This window comes from Haliaeetus albicilla, chromosome 9 (assembly GCF_947461875.1).
Source record: "Haliaeetus albicilla chromosome 9, bHalAlb1.1, whole genome shotgun sequence".
NCBI lineage: Eukaryota > Metazoa > Chordata > Aves > Accipitriformes > Accipitridae > Haliaeetus > Haliaeetus albicilla.
The window spans coordinates 7,290,869-7,309,075 of record NC_091491.1 but is presented as its reverse complement, the minus strand read 5'-3'; the positions used below and the strand labels follow the sequence as shown (position 1 = coordinate 7,309,075).

The 18,207-nt window shown below is 50.2% G+C and overlaps 1 protein-coding gene across 1 annotated transcript in view; it reads right to left on the bottom strand.

Moving 5' to 3' along the window:
• AP2B1 (adaptor related protein complex 2 subunit beta 1) overlaps window positions 1–7,035 on the bottom strand; it is a 394,518-nt gene extending 387,483 nt beyond the window's left edge. Inside the window, exon 1 of the mRNA XM_069791367.1 lies at window positions 7,023–7,035. The gene's annotated coding sequence lies outside the window, so the exon portion shown is untranslated. The remainder of the gene's footprint in view (window positions 1–7,022) is intronic.
• Between the last annotated feature and the right edge of the window lie 11,172 nt (window positions 7,036–18,207).

Genomic DNA, 18,207 nt, shown 5'->3' with positions numbered 1-18,207 from the left:
CTTGATGAGTAACCACGAGCTAAGCTACTCCTGAGCTTCTCATGCAGATAGATAGTATTGTTTCATCGCATGGTAGGTTCTGATTCAGAGAGCTTGCTTCTTGCCTGGTGTAGAAATTACCTTTACAGCCTCTGCACCATCAGCTTGTCCCTACAACGAGGCTGAACTTCTTCATGTGGCCCCGTGAAGGTCCTGAGACCTGCAGGAAGCTGGAAGACAATCACAAAGCATAGACTGGGAAGGAAAACGGGCTTTGGTTTTTCTCCCATGTTGAAGTTGTTCCCTTTCAAGTTTTCTTTCAGCCCATTAGGAACTATTTTGGAAGAAGAGCTAGAAAGAATGGTCTTGGATCTGGCTGCCAGCATCTCCGGGGTTCAGAGGTACTTGGACCACAGATTGTGCCTCGGTCCTGTCTCTGCCCTTTACAGATGTTCATTAAAGGAGTTTCATGAGAAAACACAGCATCGCTCTCCAGGAAACAGCAGTTAGAACATTTTATCTTTGACTTTCGCAACTTCAACAAGTCCCTCGGGGAAGAGCACAAGCAGGTTTTATTAAAAATAAAAAACCTTCATGGAGAGGACTAACGCTTTATCTTCCAGATTTAACAGGAGCTGCTGGAGAAAGCAAAGACACTTCAGAAAGGCTCTTGGGGCAGAGCAGGACATAAATAAACAGTCCTAATAAAGGCTGGAGCAACCCAGCACAGTGATGAACGCAGAGGGGCCCTAAGGCCACAGCCAGGTTTGATCCATCTTGTGGCCAGAACACTGGGAACAGCAAGAGTTCCCGGGGAAAACATAGCATGATATAGCACCACCATGAAAACCGACCCCATGGTCCCACAGGAAAAAAATCCAACTGAAAACCCAGCAGAGAGCTGCTTTCTGGCCCTGGGATTAAGATCGATCACTTGCTTTATCCTCATTTCATTGAGTTTTTGTGGCTGGCCTGGTAGAGGACACACGTGCCAAGCTACCATGCGAAACGCTGTCCCAAGGGTGACTCCATGAACATGGCAGGCAGAGCACTTTAGATGAGGCAGGAGAAAGGGGTTGCTTCTGCTCAAAGTACATCTGAGTACATTGGTTGACTTGCAGACCAGAAAGGTACAAACCCCAACTGATGGCTGCCTGCCAGCTGGGAAATTTTAAGGGGTTTTGTGCACCTGAGATTCTTTTGTGTCTAATAAGAGCCAAACCTCTGCTACCTACCACCTTATCTTCAGTTAGAAAACCAAATACAATCTAATCTAGACTGCAATTTTTGAGAATTTTGTCACAACCCAATTATCTCTGAGATCTCATCCCATCTGTGCTTGAAATCTGCCCAGGTATGCCAAAGTTTGATGGTGGAAAGGTGACAAATAGACACAGAGAAGGTGTGATTTTACAGCCTCATTTCCCCAGGGAAGCAGTCCAACAAGGGCTACTGGAAGAGGTCAGATCTTGGCTCTGATGGCATATGTTCAGATTACTTCATCAGAGGCCTATTTGAAACATTTCCATGGATGCTGCTGGCAGAAAATTTGTCTATTTTTTAAAAACTAAACTATGTTGGTTTTTTCCCACTTGAGAAATGTTGACACTGTGTCAAGAAAAAACCCCAACCAAAAATACAGGCCAACAACAAATGTTGAACAAATAGAGACATTTTCACTTTGGAAACAAAAATCAAAATAGATCTGTTGAAAACAAATATTTTCCTACTAACAGTGTTGCTTGCAACTTACGCTAACATGGATTGCTAATTACACGGCCAGACCACTGGCAAAATGCTTGACAGGTAGCTTTGGACCAAACCTCAAACAAGCAGCTAGACCACATTGCTGGCTTTGGGCTCCCTCCACGTGTGACATCAAAGTTTGTTTCATTGCTGCACAAAATAGATGCTGTGGTGCATTTAGGAATACATCGGACTTTGTGGACACTGAATTTACCCTTTGTTTCAGAGCAGTGATTTACTGATCGCATTAGAGGACAGTCTTCAGAGTCAAGGAGGTGCCAGCCCTGAGCCTGATGTTCATGTTGCTCCTCTCCGTTGTCCAGCTCTGAAAGTTGTGGTGGCCCCACAGCTGCTCGGTGACCGGAGGGGGTGCTTATATATGCTACTGTATCTGTCACAATACATGATGGCTTAGGAGAAGCAGGACTCCTGCTCCCAGGTTTGGGGTCAGCCCAAGCCGGCAAGCTCAGCGCCATGAGGCTCTTCCCCTCCATTTTCTCCATGTTGGTGCATTTTGGCAAACAGGGTTCTGGGGGGAGCAGGTGAAAGATGGAAATCCCTGCTCCACCGAGAGTGCTGGGGCTGTGGGGTCTCACGAGCTCCAAAGCCTCCTGCACCCAGTGCACCAAGTCAGCTGGGAGAGAGCTGAATTGTTTACATATAAACCTCCTGGCACGAAGCCACCTCCACAAGGGAAAAGGAAAAAAAAAAAATCAAAACAGAAAGAACATGAAAAATTAATAGGGTTTTAGTCTATTACATTTTCCAGGACTTGCTGGATTGTGGCTTTCGGTCGTCAATCAATCACGTTTCAATTGGACTGATTAATTTTCCAAAATACCTCTTTGGCTGGCTTCGACACGCGCTCCACTTCTGCAAAGCCAAGCCCGGGGCTGGCAGTGGGGTGTCCGTGCGGGGTCCCGGCTGCCCGCCTGCGCTGACACCCACCCCTTGCAGTGCACCTTCCCCCACTGCAACCGCACTTCCACTTCTTGCTCCGGGACGGGGATACATCCCGAGATGCATTAACACTGCTGCGGCCGGCTCTGCCCAGTGCGTGCTTAGCTCTCGCTTGCTCCGCTTGTGCGTGCTGGTGGCCGCTGCTCCCAGCCCTTCCTTGCAGCCACCTCTTTTCACCTTGGCCTGATTGCCCTGGCCTCCGCGGATGGCCCGGGGTTAAGGAGAGCACTTTATTGTGCCTAACGAGGCGCTTTGCCCATCCAGCTAGAGAGCAGCCAGCTCAGCCGTGGATTGTCTTTCGCTTTTTATTGCCCAGCGGGAGGAGCACGAGGAAGGTCTTTATGTGATTTTAGAGAAAGACAAAATGCCTTAATAGCAGCCGGCACTGCCTCTCTGGGACCCAGGGGACCCTGCAGCAGCCCGTAATAATCATCGTAAATAAAAGGGGATGTATCTAGTGTGCAGCATGGGCCGTTAAAACAAGCCCTAGGGTGGAAGGGATGTCTTAAAAACAAGCTTTAGAGGATGTTTCTCTCCTCATTGCCCCTCTAATTCTCTTTCCTTGCATGGCAGAGCAGTGGAAGGCTGGCACAGCTCTCCTTTCTCCCAGCCTCGATTAGCTCGACAAGTGCATATATATATATAATTTTATCTTTACTTCTCCGCTCATGTGGCCTTAGGGAGGGGACTCCCACATACTTAGGCTCATGCCTTGCTTTCTGGCCTAGTAAACTGATTAAAGGGTGTGTTTAGGCTTCTCAGTCCTCCTCCGCTGAAGACAACCCAACGTCGTCTCCTCCAGCAGCTTTACCACAAGTCTTTTTGTAGCTTGGTTGTCCCAAGTGCACTTCTGTGGGCATCACTGGGCTCTGTGGATACATCCCTGCCTTGGGTGGGACGAGAAACATGGATTTCTAGCCCTGTGGTGCAGGGTGAAAAGTAGAAATCACCAACCTTCACAGGAAAGAAAGAAGGTGAATGGGGAGGAATGCAGATTTTACTAACAGGGAGGATGCAGGTCCTTCTGCAGTGGTGACGTTCAAGGCAGCCACATCACTCCCAGGCTCCCAGCACCAAGCAAGCAGGCAGTCTAAGTCAAAAACAAATTTTTGCAAAACAACCCCTCTGGTTTTGTAGCCCTGGAAGTAATGCTGGACGGGGAACAGTGTGGCATCGGAGCAGAGCTCCTCAAGAGAGCAGCCCCTACCTGAGCTCCCAGGGAACAAGGGACTGTGGCCTCAATAAACCAGAATAAAGTTCCAGGAGAGAGGAAGGCTGAGCCAGGTTTTCAGGAGTATGTGGAGAGCCTGGGATGAGTCCGGTGTGGGCTGAAATCACCTTCTTTAATGGCTCAGAGCCTGTTAGGGACACGGGAGGTCTCAGGAGGGAAGGGGCCTAAAAAGACTTTTCAGCATAGAGGATGCATGAAATCCTTTTCCTTTTTTATAATACATGCTCGTGTCTCTCAGGGTGCTTTTCATGGCTTTGCAAGCAACAGATTGGCAGCTAAAACTGTTTTTCTCTCTTTTCTTTAGTTTCTTTTTCCCTCTGCAAATGTTTGGCAGAAAGGAGAACCTGCAATAAAAAAAAAAGTTGATTAAAAGCCCTGAGCCCTAGCTGCAAAAATGTTTTGAAGCAACTGTAACTACCTTTATTTTCTACATAATTCTTTCGTTCCGTTGCATTCACACCCTTCACAGTTTCCGCACGCGGCCGTCTATAACTCTGCTGTTGAGCTATCAGCAGTTATAGGAGTGTTTTTCTTGCACGTGCAAGGAACCGCTGCACCGCGCTCTCCTTCAAACCCCCGGGCTGTTAATGGCTGCCGGAGATCTTTGAGAAACGGCCGGGAAATGCTTACAGGGGTTTTGCCACACGGGGAAGCGATCTGGGGCGCTCCTCATCCATCGACCTTCCAGCCGGCTGGGGTTAAGATGTCCCTGCCTCTGTTTGCAGAGCTGATGTGAGGCCGGTGAGGGCTGCAAAAGTGACGGCAGCTTTGGGGAGGGCTGACCACATCCTCAGACGCTGCGGCGTGGTTCTCCGTCCCGCATCCTGCTGCCTGGGCACAGCCTGCCAAATTTAGCTTTACAGGGTACGTGCTCCATCCCAGGCTCCCCCTCCTCTTACCCCATGTGTGTTAAGCTTCCTTTTCTCCGCTGCACGTAACAGGGCAGCACCTTGTCCAGAACTTAATAGAATTTCTTGTCTTATCCTAACCAGGGTTGGTTTGTGCTCCCATAGCCCATATGGGGGTGTAGCACAGAAAAAGGGAGCTCAGCCCTGGTTGCCACCGCTCAGCCAACACGCAGTAACTCCCATCTGAGTCCTCATGGTGGGAGGGTAAACCGTGAGCAAACCCGAGGTGCTCGGCTCTTGCACGAAGGGCTGATGTGGGTAACTACAGTATTTCGATGTGCAGGCGAGAGGCCTCGTGTGTTTGTCCCCTCTGACGTCTCCTCTGCAGCACATACTGCGTGGGGACAAACACATCTCCTCCGGGATGAGGCTGCTTCCCAGCCACACTGTACGACAAGAGTTCATCAAGCAATTAACAGCCTTTGCAATAAAAGCACTTCACTTCCTCCTGCCGCCTCTCCTATTAAGTCCTCTCCCTCCCCCTGCAAGGAACATTTTGACTTTGGAAACACAGCGTCTTCGGGAGAGCTTTAATGAGGGCTGGAGGCTGCAGCAGAACTGAGCCCTTCCCAACCGTCTGCCCAGCTAGCTGGAGGCAAAGTTGGGATGTCCTGCTGTTGGGGGGGGGTGTATCCTGACCATATCTCGTAAGTATACCACCAAATCACCCACCAGGACTTGCATTTCATATCTGCTCTGGTCTCTGAGCCCCTGTGGAGGGTGCGTGAGGAAAGGCAAGGCCAGGCAGGAGAGGTCTGTCAGCCTTCACAGAATAAATCGGGGGCTTCTCCACTGCACCTAACAGCTCCCTACAGCCCTGGGAAGGTAAAGAGAGCAGGAACCACATCTCAACTCCCTCCTCAGGCAGGGTAGGATGGCCCATGTTTACCTGCATCAATAAATGGAAGGACAGAAGGATGGAAAGGAAGGGAGAAGGGAAGGAAGCATTTAAATGGGATGTGGATTCAGGAGGGGGTCCTGTGGGCACCTCTGGATCTGCAGGAGCTGATGGAATGGAGCTGGCAGTGCTGGTGGAGCAGGGTTTCTTCCCTGCCTGCCTTTATTAGCTCCCCAGGATTTAGGGTCCCTGCGCTACCCTCCTCCTCTTCCTCCTCCTTCATGTGATTAATTTCTGCCTTGCCTCTTGCTTAGTAAGAACATAACTATAAATGCAATCGTACAGTTTATGGGCTGCGTAGATCTGCTGGTGTCAGTTAAATCAATAAGGCACTTAGGGCATCAATGGCCCTTTTCCCTCCTGTTCCCCTTGTGTCATGCATCAGTGGAATGAGTTGTGTGTGCTCAGCTGCCATCAGCTTGATCCTCTCTGCTACCAAATTCAGGTCCCCACACCTTGCAGGTACCTCAGGGGAAGGTGACAGTCCAAAACCACGGGGAGCAGACTTGAGCATGAGATGGCTGATCATCCATCCATCCATCTCCCTGCTGAACTTCTGAACTCAGCCCTGCCTTAACTTGGGGGCAACCCACATCACCGTGCCTGCTGGGAGGCACAGTGGTCCAGACCAACCCAAGCTGAGCACCTTCTGCAGCCCCCACGAAGGCTTTGCACCCTCCTGCCTGCCCTTGCTCTGTGCTCTGGGGCATGAGGCACATCCCTGTGCTTCATAACCCACCGTGCCCAGCTGCAGCCCAGCACCGGCCTTACATCAGACACTTCCAACTCAAAACAAAACCCCTAAAATAGTAACTGTGTGTTTGGAGCCCAGGGCACCACAGGAGTCCCGGGAGGCCTGGGGCCACATGCTGCAGATGAGCTCAGGTCCCCATGGGTTATCTGTGGCTCACCAGGAGGAGCAGTGATTTTAAAGTCAGTGAATGTGGTACAGGAGCAAAGCACGGCGTGGAGTGGGAAGACGTATGGAAACCATGCTGTTGCCACCCTATAGGCCAGGGAAGGACAGCCCAGAAATCCCCTGGCCACTGCCCAGAAGCCTGCAAAGCCACAGCCAAGCATGTTGTGCCTGGGCTTTGGCACCTTTTTCCTTTTAAATTTCCCCTGCTCTTAGCCAAAACCTACATCCCCAGACAAGGTGCATGAATAAAACACGGCAGCAGATGCTTCTGCTGCCACTGAACTTTAAAAGCAACACCTGGGGGGACAGCACTGGCAACAGCATCCATGGCAGCCTGGTTATATTGTCCCTGTCACAAATTATTACAGTCCCATGTGTCAAGGCAGCGGGACGGTGAGTGCGAGGGAGGGGAGATGACCAGGTTGAGTTCTACCCGGTTTTAGTAACACAAAGTATACAAAAACCTTTCCGAACCCTTGCTCAGCCTTGCAGAACCCTGGCCGGTCCCCGTGCTCCCGCCCATGTAACTCTGACATGCGACAGCCACCATCTGGGAAACAGGATGGGACTGACCCCGGGACCTCCGGCGCTGAACAGAACGAGCTGCTCCCGGTGAGCCCAGAGACCCGGAGCTGCCGCGGGGCGGCTGAGATGGATGTACATGGCACGGGGGCCAGGGCTTGCACACGAGCTGGGTTGTCCGTCTCCTGCAACATCTGGTTGTTTCCAATGTTAAAATTAGCTTAACAGAAATTTCTAGTCTTGGGGCAGAACAAAAGCCTCCCCTTGCGACTGTGAACAGACCGGCTATTTGCATTGATTCGCACAGTATGTTGCAATTATAAATGGAAACCTGGTGTTTCAGCCTTGGCTGGGGGAAGGGCTTTTTTCTAAAGCCTCAAATTCATCCTGTGTCACTATAGCCAGCCTTGCCTGCACATCAAAACTGCCCCTGGCTTTGCTTCTTTTGGGGCCAAATTTTTCGGGACGTGTTGTCTCATGGGGAAGGAGGGAAAGTCCAGGACCAGTCTCCTGCTCTGCTCTACCTGATGCAAAGCAAATGAGCCAAGAGCAATACTTTGGGGTATATTTATGGCTCTTTTGCATCATCAGAGCTGCCAGGGGCCAATAAGTAATCTAGTCCCTTAGCAATCTCATCCAGAGCCGGAGCCTCATGTCCAAGATGTGTGCTGCTCGGCACAGCCACCTGGTAATGCAGTGGCACCGGCACAGCCGAGGTGAGCTGTCCCATGACGTGTGCCACGAGCCCTGCGCCACCGCAAGCATCCAAACCTGGCCAGGGAGAGCTGGGCTGCCCCATGGCCGGCTGCCTCCTGCGCTCTCCGTCCTGCCGCTGGCTGTAGGTAACTGGTGCGGCTCATCAGTGACGTGCCACCCCCGCTGCCACACTTGCTTTCTCTGCCCACGTCAAGGAGCATGTTGTTTTTAAGTTATGTATTGTCTGGGGGCACTGTTTTTCTCCTCTGAGAGGTTTCCTGGAAATTCACTTTGTATCCTGCAGCTAGAATGAAATCATTTTAATGCCGCTGTAGCTTACCATGCTCTGCCTTGGTTTGAGAGGGGGGCTCTGGCTGCTCTGGGCTGTATCACTGGACTGTGCCATGGGGATGGGAAAAGCAATCCCAGGCATGGGAAATACAGTCCTCAGGATGGAGAATGCAATCCTCTTGCTCCCATACAGTCGCTCCAGCACCCACCACCCCTCCTGTGGGCACTGCCAAGGACACAAAGGGCCAGGCTAGGGGCAATGCCCACCTTTAGGCTTGGGCCCCCTCTCCGTTGGGCAGCAGACCCAGCAGCAGCAAGGGAAACTGGAGAGGGCTCGTCCCTTGGCCGGCTGCAGTGGGTGGAGGTGTCCCCAGCTGGTCCGAGCAAGAAATCCCCCCCCCCCCCCCCCCAGATTTCCCAGTAACTCATCTTTGTGAATGTGTTTCCCTGCAGCAAGAAGGGACAGGGCTGGGTAGTGCAGGAGATCTTCTCTGTTCCTCTGCACTGCAGGTGGTTGAGTTATTTAAAACAAATGCAGCCAAGGGGGCGAGGTGTCATGCTATAGGAAGCGGCACTTTGCTGTATGGGATATACGCACTCTGCCCTAGCAATTCCTTAAAGAAAGCAGAGGCAAAATGAACACATTTCCCCATGACTCTTCCATCAGCTTCATAGCCTTGGCTTACCAGGGAGCACTCACTACCTCCTTAAAATACACTCGAGCATCCAGCTGCTTAGCTGATGGGACAGGCTCAGGGTTACAACACACGTGTGTGCTGGCTGGCGGCCCGGGGCATCACAGCTCCCGTAGCAGAGTCTCCAGCAGGACCCGGCTATCCCCGGGGACGCACCGCACCGAAGCTCCAAGGGAGCAGAGAGCCCTTGAAACGGTGCTGGAGCCACAAGGAGTCAAGGCAGAGGCATGGCAAGCTTTGTAGAGAGGCAAGACTTTGATCAGATCAAATGATGCATTGTGAAGCATTAGAGAGATATATAAAGGACCAGTGGGTCACAGCAGAGAAAGCCTGGCCTGGGAATTGGACACACAGAAGAAAACGTGGTTATCAGGTGCAAACAGCAACACCTACGGGGCACTGCAGCAGTCCAAGATGGAGAAAAAGCTGTTTCAATTTGTAGCACTGAGGCAAATATTTTGACTCAGGGAAGAGTTTTTATGGTTTTCTTTTCCTGTTAATGTGTTTTGAATTGTTTTTTTCTTTAGCCCTTCCATAGAAAGTGGAAAATTTTTGTAAAAGGCTTTGTTAAAATGTCTGATTTTCAATTGAAAAACAACTTTTTTTTTTCTTTTTCCTGGGGTACATCTAAGCACTAAGGAAATCACGCTGATGCTTGTGCTCAGAATTCCCTGGGCTGTCGTTCCGCTCCCAGCTGTGGGTGCACAGCTTGGGCCCACGTGCTGGATGAGCCACATTTTCCTGCAGCAGCAGGTTAAAGGGGATTTACTGTGCTCACTCCCATGTACAGAGGATTCCCCGCATCCCCCAGGAGCTGTGGAAATGCTTTATACCACCAGACCCCCATGGGTCCCACCAACCTGGCACAGCACCCATGTATTTAAGCCTGATTTTAATCTCCCAGCCCGAATTTATCCCTCTTCAGCAGGGTGCAACCAGCGGTTTTTCAGCTCTTTGTAGGCTGAAAAAGTCAGTGGGGTCAATGGCAGGGGGGGTCATGGGCCCGTGTCGGGGTGCAGGGGAGAGCACCCGGTAGAAGCCACTGAAAAGGGCAGAGTCCGGCCACAGCTACATTATAAAGTGGGCATGGAGAGTGAGGAAGCTCCAAATCCTAAAATAAATCCTATTTTAAAAAAAAAAAAAAAAGCTAAAATAGGATTTATTTTAGGATTTGCATCTGGAGATACCTCCCTCTCTCCTCTGGTGGAGAGCCAGCGCTGAGTAGAGGTTTTAATGGCAAAGTTCAGCTTTGTGCATCCTCAGAGTTGTGTTTTAGGAAGGGATGCTGGGCTGTTTTGGGATGAGGGCTGTGCAGGGCAGTGACTTGGGAAGGGGATGGAGATGGGGCATTGCAGGGCACCCCAGCAGCAGAAACATCCCCCCGTGGAATCATCTCTGATGAGCTCATTCCCAAAGCAGTTTTTGCTTGGCAGAAGTATTTGGAGGATGACTGCAAATTAAAAACAAACAGAAGAGAGCCAAGAATCATTTATTTAGAGAACATTTTGCAGGTTTTGTTTAGGGCCTGGTTTTAGCCTGGCACTTGTTGATTGTATTTGCACTGGAAATAAGAGAAATGTGTCACCTGCTCCATTTAATCTTTCTCTCTCTTTTCCTTCCCCCCTCCCCTTCTTTTAAGAATCCACCAAAAGAGACTGAGAAAGAGGGAGAGACGTAAGATCATGTGCCTGATTAATGATTCTCTGGGGGGAAAATAAATAATTTAACCACAATATAGAGCACTTTTGATTGAAAAGAACTTTAAATTCCATGTTTGAGCCAGGAGCAAAAACTGGAATAACAAACTAAGGAAAGCTCATGTCCGCTGAGTTTATCACCACTGGCCCGGGGGACTTTGTATTACTATTAAAACAAACAATCGAATGAGTAAATACACAAACAGGCTTCCAAATACAAAAGCAAACAGGGAGATGATGGAGACCATCTAATGAAGGGAGGATTCAAGGAGTGAAAGAAGCCAGAGGTTGGATTTAGAATTGGCACGTGGCAAGGTTTGACAGGAGGATGCCTTGGTCTCTGTTGCGTTGTGCTTCTTTTAAGCGTGCTGCTGGCTCAGGCTTGCCCCTGAATCACCCTTCCCTGTCAGTGCTGCAGGGTGCATCCCGCACACCCCGGAGCTGCCAGTCCCACCGACATGCCCTGCACCCAGGGAAATCCCACTTCTCTGCCTCCTCTGCAGAGGTGGGTGCTGCAATGCCAGCCAGGAGCCTTTTCTCTGGGGGAGAAGGGAGAACCATGGTTGTGGGCAGGAAGGCTCGGCTGCGGGGATGCAGGTCAGGAAAAGAGGTTGGCCTTAAGCAAAGACCCCAGCACAGGACCGAACCCTGCCAGTGCTGTGCCCCACCAGCCAGGGACAGGACTAATGGATTTTTTATGTTCCTCCCATCACTCCTTCTGTAATGAGAGAGTATTAAAACCAGTATTGCAAAACTATAGATTATTTTTCCCCATCTTTTCACATGGTCTTTTAACATCCAAGGAAACAAACCAGCAATTTGCAGTTTCCTCCAAATAATCCGTAAAGAATGAGTGAAGAAAATACTGTCACAATTGTGTTAATTCCGTCGAGAGCATACTAATGAGCTATTGCCCTGCTCAATGAATTGTCTGCTCATTTCTCCCCATCCTCCTCCTGATCCCCCTGATGCCATGGGCATCAAGTACTCGGAGTATACATGAACACGGGAAAGTAAAAGCAGAAAGGGAATGGCATGTGCAGAATAAGCTGTTTGCTTTCCTCTGATTGTTGCTATTAATAAAACATTACATTAAATCAGTGCTGGAAGAATATAATTGGGATCATCCATCAAATCTCTAGAGAAGGGCTCCCGTTCATCAGCTGAATGGAGTGGCCGCTGCTACCCCAGCAGTGAGAGTGGAGAAGGGGTGGCCTCACGTCCCCATGTTTTGGATGGATCCTCTCCATTTTTGTCCATTTTCTGCCTTTCTTTTATACAGACAAAGGCAGAAGCTGGGGGCAGAAGGAGGGATCAGCTGGGGACCCCATGGCTGGACTGGAGACCACTGGGATTTGGGATTTAGGATTTGGGATTTGGGTTTGAGGATGGTCTCAGTCCGTGGCTGGCTCCTCCTTGCAGGGACGAAGGATTCTCCATCACTTCTGCCAGCAGAGCCAGAGGGAAACACCCCTCAGATTCACACCAATAAACTCCCTTGCAGCAGGGAGCAGAACGGTCGTAATTTCATCCACTTTTCAGGGCAGCTGAAACCATTAAATGAAGGAGTTGACTCATACAACACGAACTGGAGATTTTTCCCAAGCCCAGTAATTTGTGTTGGGCTAATGCACCTCTTCACTAGTATCATATTATATAAAGCGGCAAATAACTCATCCGCGTGCTCCCAGCTGAGCACAGTGATGGGGGTGGACTCAGTGCTGCTGGGCTGGCAGTGTGGAAATTCCCTTTACCTGCAGCCGGCCCCAGCCACCCCCCTTGGCCCCGCGCTCCGGGGCTTGTGGAGAAAGTCCTGTCAAGGGCTGTGACACTCCCGGGTTTCCTGGAGTCATGCATGCCGGATCAGTCCTTAGTCTGATCTCTATTAAAACCCTGTGCTGGCAGCTTCTGACCTGCAGCATCCAGACTAAATTTCCAGGTGGTGGCTTTGTTTAGTCCCATTTCTGTGAGATTTAATAAACCTTTAATATTTCCTCCTGGTGAGGGTATTTGGCACTTTAACTTACAGGTTTTGATGTCTTTGATAAATCAAACGGGTCAAATCCCTTTGGTCTGTCACTGCACAGCATTTTCTCCAGGTTCATTTCCGTAACTCTTTCCTGAATCCTCAGTATCATTCTTCAGACCTCTGAGACTGGCTGGACATAATGATGCCCCAGCAGCCTCAGCAAGGCAATTCATTAGAAATGTTTTCTAGTAAAAAAGTAAAACACCCACTGATCATTTTCCCATATTCATGTTTTATTTTTCCATTCCTTGTTATGCTAAGAACAGCAAATGAATGATGCCATGTACATACATCAGACTTATAACAAGCACTAATGATTCTACAATAAAAACAGTATGATAATTGGTAAGACAGAGATTAAGAAAAATAAGATGAATGCATGTCGTAAAATATTTTAAAAACATGTTCCTAATTTCAGAGCATCAAGGCATGATCACAGCTAAAAATATGACCATCCGTCAAAATCCTGTCACATGGAGAGTTTGGGACTCATTTTGGACAATGAAGAGATAAAAGAAATGCCGAGTTTCTTACAGTATTAATACATAACTAAGCAATCCAGGCGGAGGATATTACATTAATAGCATAAATGGATCATAATAAAAGACCATTCTGACATGTCAATACTCTTACTCAGTTGTATTGGAGAAATCAGAAATGGAAAAGGCCTTTTAATAAGGGCTGATGCCTGCATCCCTGATGCAGCTCCTGGCAGCGCCCGACCCAGGGAGCGGATCTGGCCAGCAAAGCACTGGCGTTGCGGGGGGAACATCAAGGTTTGGCTCCTGGCTCTGCCTCAGGTTGTTTTAACCTGAGCTCTGCCTCAGTTTACCTCCCAGGTCAAAATTCCCTTTTCCTTGTCCACCTGCCCCCATGTACTTGCAATGCTTCTGGGGGATGCAACCCTGGGTAGGACCGGGGGACGGAGCGGGACTGGCACCACCTTGGCTGGGGGTCAGGAGCCCAATGTCCACCAGCGCCGGCACACGAGCTTCCCCGACAGCCGCTTGCTGGTGCCGCTTCCCTGAATCCAGCGCATTGCCTGCTTCTCTCACTTGAATAATTGGTTATCCGAGCACCGAAGATTAATTACTGGCACTTAATCTCCTCGGAGAGCACTTAGCAACCACCACGCATTAGTCTGGCTTCTGCAGGGAAGCAAATGCCGGGTGCCCTGCTCGACCCCACCACCCCCTGCTCCCCGCTTTGGGGGCTGCTGGGTTTGGGGTGTCTTTTCACGGCGCTGCCAGGGTACGGCCACGTCGGCACCCGCACCACGACTGCCCCAGCCGGGCACCCAGGCATTGCTGCAAAGCCCTGACACCACAACCCATGGCTCCACCACGCTGCGTAGCACCGCATCCCACCCCAGCACCACGCTCCCACGCTGGGCAGCGGGAATCAGCCGCGGAGGAAGGAAACGGGCTCTTCGGAGCGGAGAGCGTGGTGCTGTTTCTCTGCAGCTCCAGTTGCACGTTATTATTATTGCCCACTCCACAATCAGTTTGTATTGTTTCTAGAAACCTGGCATGAGCAATGCAGATTTGGGGAGAGGAAAAGATGCTTTATGTTCCAGGCTGGAAGGTTTTCAACAATGTTTTTTGCTTTTTGTTTAGTTTTGGGCAAAAGCCGTCTCTTTCAAGTGATGGGAACTTTTTTTTAAATGAATTGGATATTTGAAAGTTTGGGGAATAGGAGCCAAGGGGAAATGAGAAAATATGGTGCGGAGCTGATCCTGCTGCTTCAAATTTTCTGATCGCTTTGTGAAATGAATCCAACCCTAAACTGTATCTTGAGTCTCCTCAAAAGAGAGAAGGACCAAATTGCTTTGAGCTGAATGGGACTGAAGGGCTTTTCCCTCTTCCTTTAATTGAAAGGGATTCCCATTTAAAATAAAATAAAACCAAATAGGGAAGCCGGAGGAAAGTCTCCTATTGAGAGTAAGAAAAAATAAAGGAATATATTACAAAAACTGGAACCAAATAAAAAATGTTCATTTGGGGGACCTTTTGACAAAGAGAATGGTGTTTTTCTTGTTTTTCAGCCAGTCTTAGCGGACGGAGGGAGAAGTAAAGAGGAGAAACAAATGCCCCAGTGCATTTTCTGGGACGGGTGAGGGTCCCAGGAGACCAGGAGAGGAGGCTGTGAGCCAGGAGGATGCTGCTGTCCTCTCCTAAAGTCCCCATGGCCTCCTGCCAGCGACTGGCCAGGGATGCCAAGGGGTTTGGCCGTCGCTCTTTCGCCCAGACAAATCCCACCACGCACAGGCTGCGCTGACCCTGCCACCGGTGGGGCACAAGGGAGGGGGGGGCAGTTTGGGTGCCATCGCTGTCATTTCCAGAGCGCAAATGCTCCAAAGCAGGACGGGATGTAGCCAAATTTGCTCGGGGCCTGGCTTGGGCTCTGCCATCTGTGGAGGAGTGAGCAGCAAGCAGGAATCTCCTCCAACAAAACTCAGGGCATGTCCAGCACTTGACAACCTGTCTCCTCTTGGAAAGGTCACCCATTAGCTCATGTCACGGTCCCCTTTGGGTCCTGGCAGCCCGCTGGGGGCTCACGCTGCAGGGTCGCGGGTCTCCTCGCCCAGGGAGTCCTGGGAGCCCCCTCATGTGCTGGTTCCATCCCACCCCTGGTCCCCTTCCCTCTGGCCTCCCAGAGGGTGTCAAACTCCATCTCCCTACATCCAAGGCTGCCAGGTCCTCTGCGCCCTCCCCACCCAGGGCAGTGGTACTTCATCTTGCCATCATGGCTGGATGGCTGCCAGGGACGGGAGGGTGACAGCATGGGGGTGACAGCTCTGCCACCCTCAATCTGGGATGCATCGCTTGAGTGTGAACCACAGCCTTTTGCCTCCCCAGGGCTGGAAGCATGGGGGGGCCTGGGAGCCCAGGAGGAGCTGGCGGAATGTCAGGGGGATGGATGAGCATCACACTGGGGCAGAGGTGTGCCACAGCCTCCCAGGTCCTCCCTCCACTCTCCCGCAGGCACCCTGGCAGGGATGAGACAGCTGAGACACGGTGCCCAGTGTTGAGACCTGACTGCCCCCAACGCATCCAGCCTCTTTATCCCTTTTCTTCTCCAAGACCTATCGATACTGGCTGTCAGGGAGTTTCTCAAAGCACTGAGGAGCTCATCGCACAGTGCTGCAAGGAGGGAGGATCGAGGGAGGATGTTTTCACCAACATTAAGAAGGAGAGAGGAAGCAAAGATGAAGGGCGTGAAAGGACTGCAAGCATTCCTCTGACCCTGAACAAGCCCCTTGTTGGTAGCCATTTCCCTGAAGGACAGGAGGACCCTGCTAGAAAATTTTAATAACTTGGGCTCGTGGGACTGTGCAGCATTTCTGAAGACAGAAGGTGTTTGTATCGCAGCATCCTCAACCAATAATAGTTTCTTATTGCAAATTCAGTACAGCACCTACCCCAGCTGCACCAGCAGCCGTGCTGAGCTCTGTAGATGGTATCAGAAAGCAGGTCCTGCTCATAAGCGTCACCAGCACCGTGCAAAAGCTCCTTTTCAGCATTGGCACCACAGCCCTCCTCTGTTTTCCAGGAAATCTGCCTGGAGCATTTCTGTATCCCAGCCCAGCCTTGTTGTCAGTGAGTTTGTTCTCCTTGACTAAAGATTAGCTCAGAGGGATCCTGCCAGTTCAAGTCACACTATGGACTAGACTCTATGTCTGGGCAAAACCACCCCTTTCTTAGCTAAGCTACTTCCCACACCCGAGCATGTTGTGACTTCCACCAGATTCACCTCACAGCACAAATGTCATCCGTACGCTGTGTAATGTAAGTGGGTTCAAAAGGTGATTAGGCAAATTAACTGAGGACAAGGTTCTCACGGGCGAGTAAGCCCCAGAATGAAGACATGACTTCTAAGTCAGGATTTTCTTTCCCCTGAACACAAGCGAAGTAGGACTGAATGCCTCCCTGTCCTCGTGATCAGTCTCCAGGCATCTGCTCTTGGCCACTGTCACAGCCGTGATGCAAAGGACAATGGATTGGTGTGACCCAAATACAGCCCTTCCCTTACCCTTCCCTGCCTGCACAGCTGCCTGTCCGGGGACTCCCCACCTTCCCCGGGAACCATGGCACCGGCACAGCAGAGAATATGTGGTTCTAGATTTTATAGTTACTGACCCCAAGCTCTTGCCCAGATTTCACTCCCTGTTTGAGAAATGGAAACAAATGGCCTGAGCGACCTCAGGCACATTAGTCCAACCCCCAGAGTATACAAGGCTTTAGAACAAATTTGGAGGGAAAGAGTCATTAAAAACACAGAGCAAAATAGAAAATGACATGAATGCAGTACAGGAGATGTCAGGCTCATCTCATGTTAGGTGCTGGACAGAGGAAATGCTGTAGATCTGTTCTTTCCATGCTCCAGTAAGGTGTCTGATACAGTGCCTTGTGGGAAATTATTAATGAGGACAGGGATTAATGGGAGAGTGGAAAGTGCATGAGGAACTTGCTAAAGAGGAGCTGACAGCTTGGTGTGCTGCATCTGGTGGTGTCTGGCTTACAGGAGATGGGTCCTGAGGACAATTGAGTAATTTGGTTGCTGACCTCAGCACAAATATTAGAAATGCATGAGTGACAGCGCAGGAAAGCACCATCAGTGTAGAGAAGGGAGGACGAATGCCTCTGACTGAATCACTGGTGGGATTTACCTGCAATACTCTATTCTTCTGGTCTTCTCCTGACAGCAAATCCAAACAGGGAAAGGGCAGGAAAGGACTCTGCTGCTGTAGGGAGCGGAGCACCCATTTGATGAGAGGAGACACAGAGAATGGCTTCCCTGGCCTGTTAAGAAGGAGGTTAAGAATACGTCAGGGAAGGAGAAGAACTCTTCAGGTTAAAGGACTATCTTTACAGAGGAAAACTCAGAAAAAACTAGGCAGTAATACACTTGCAGTAATACATTTAAGCTCAAAATTAGGAGACGTAAAGAAGGTTTAGAAATTAAGGAGGAAAGCAGCCTACACAGTTTTAAGACAGCGGCTGATACATTAATGCAAGAGATGATCGTATGACCTGGTTGCCTTCAACAGCAGGCAACTGGAATGATCTGGGACATCCTCTCCAAGAGCTGGATGTAACTGAGCCCCTTGGGGGTCTCTGTGCCTCACTGGGGATCAAGCTAGTCTGCAATTCAGTTTTGTTGCATGATGCTCCAGCAACAGCTCTCTGGCCACTTGTCCTGCTCTCCAGCATGACCTCTCGCCACGGGGCGCCTTGCTATGATCAGCCAAGAAAGATGCACCTTCCAGTCATGTAGAAGAAAACACATCCTCCCGGCATGTTCCTAGCGAGAGCCCCCAGCAGGGTTCATCCGCCCCGCAGCAGCCTCACATGTGTCAGGCTCCGGCGTATGAATAAAACATCTTCCCGAGAACCTCAATTTTCCACTGGCTGAACCTAAACTCTGATAGCTGTCACCGGTTTCCCTCTCGTACGCTCAGCAAACTCCACCAGAACAGAGTCGGAAACATTAAGCAGATCAAGGCTGAAGGACACCATTAAGGGAAGGAAACAAAGCAAGGAGAAAGAGAGAAAGCTCATGTCTCCAACCCCAGCTTTCTCCTCCTCCTTTTACTTGGGTTTCTATTCCTGCTGAGGAATTTATGCTTGGGCTCC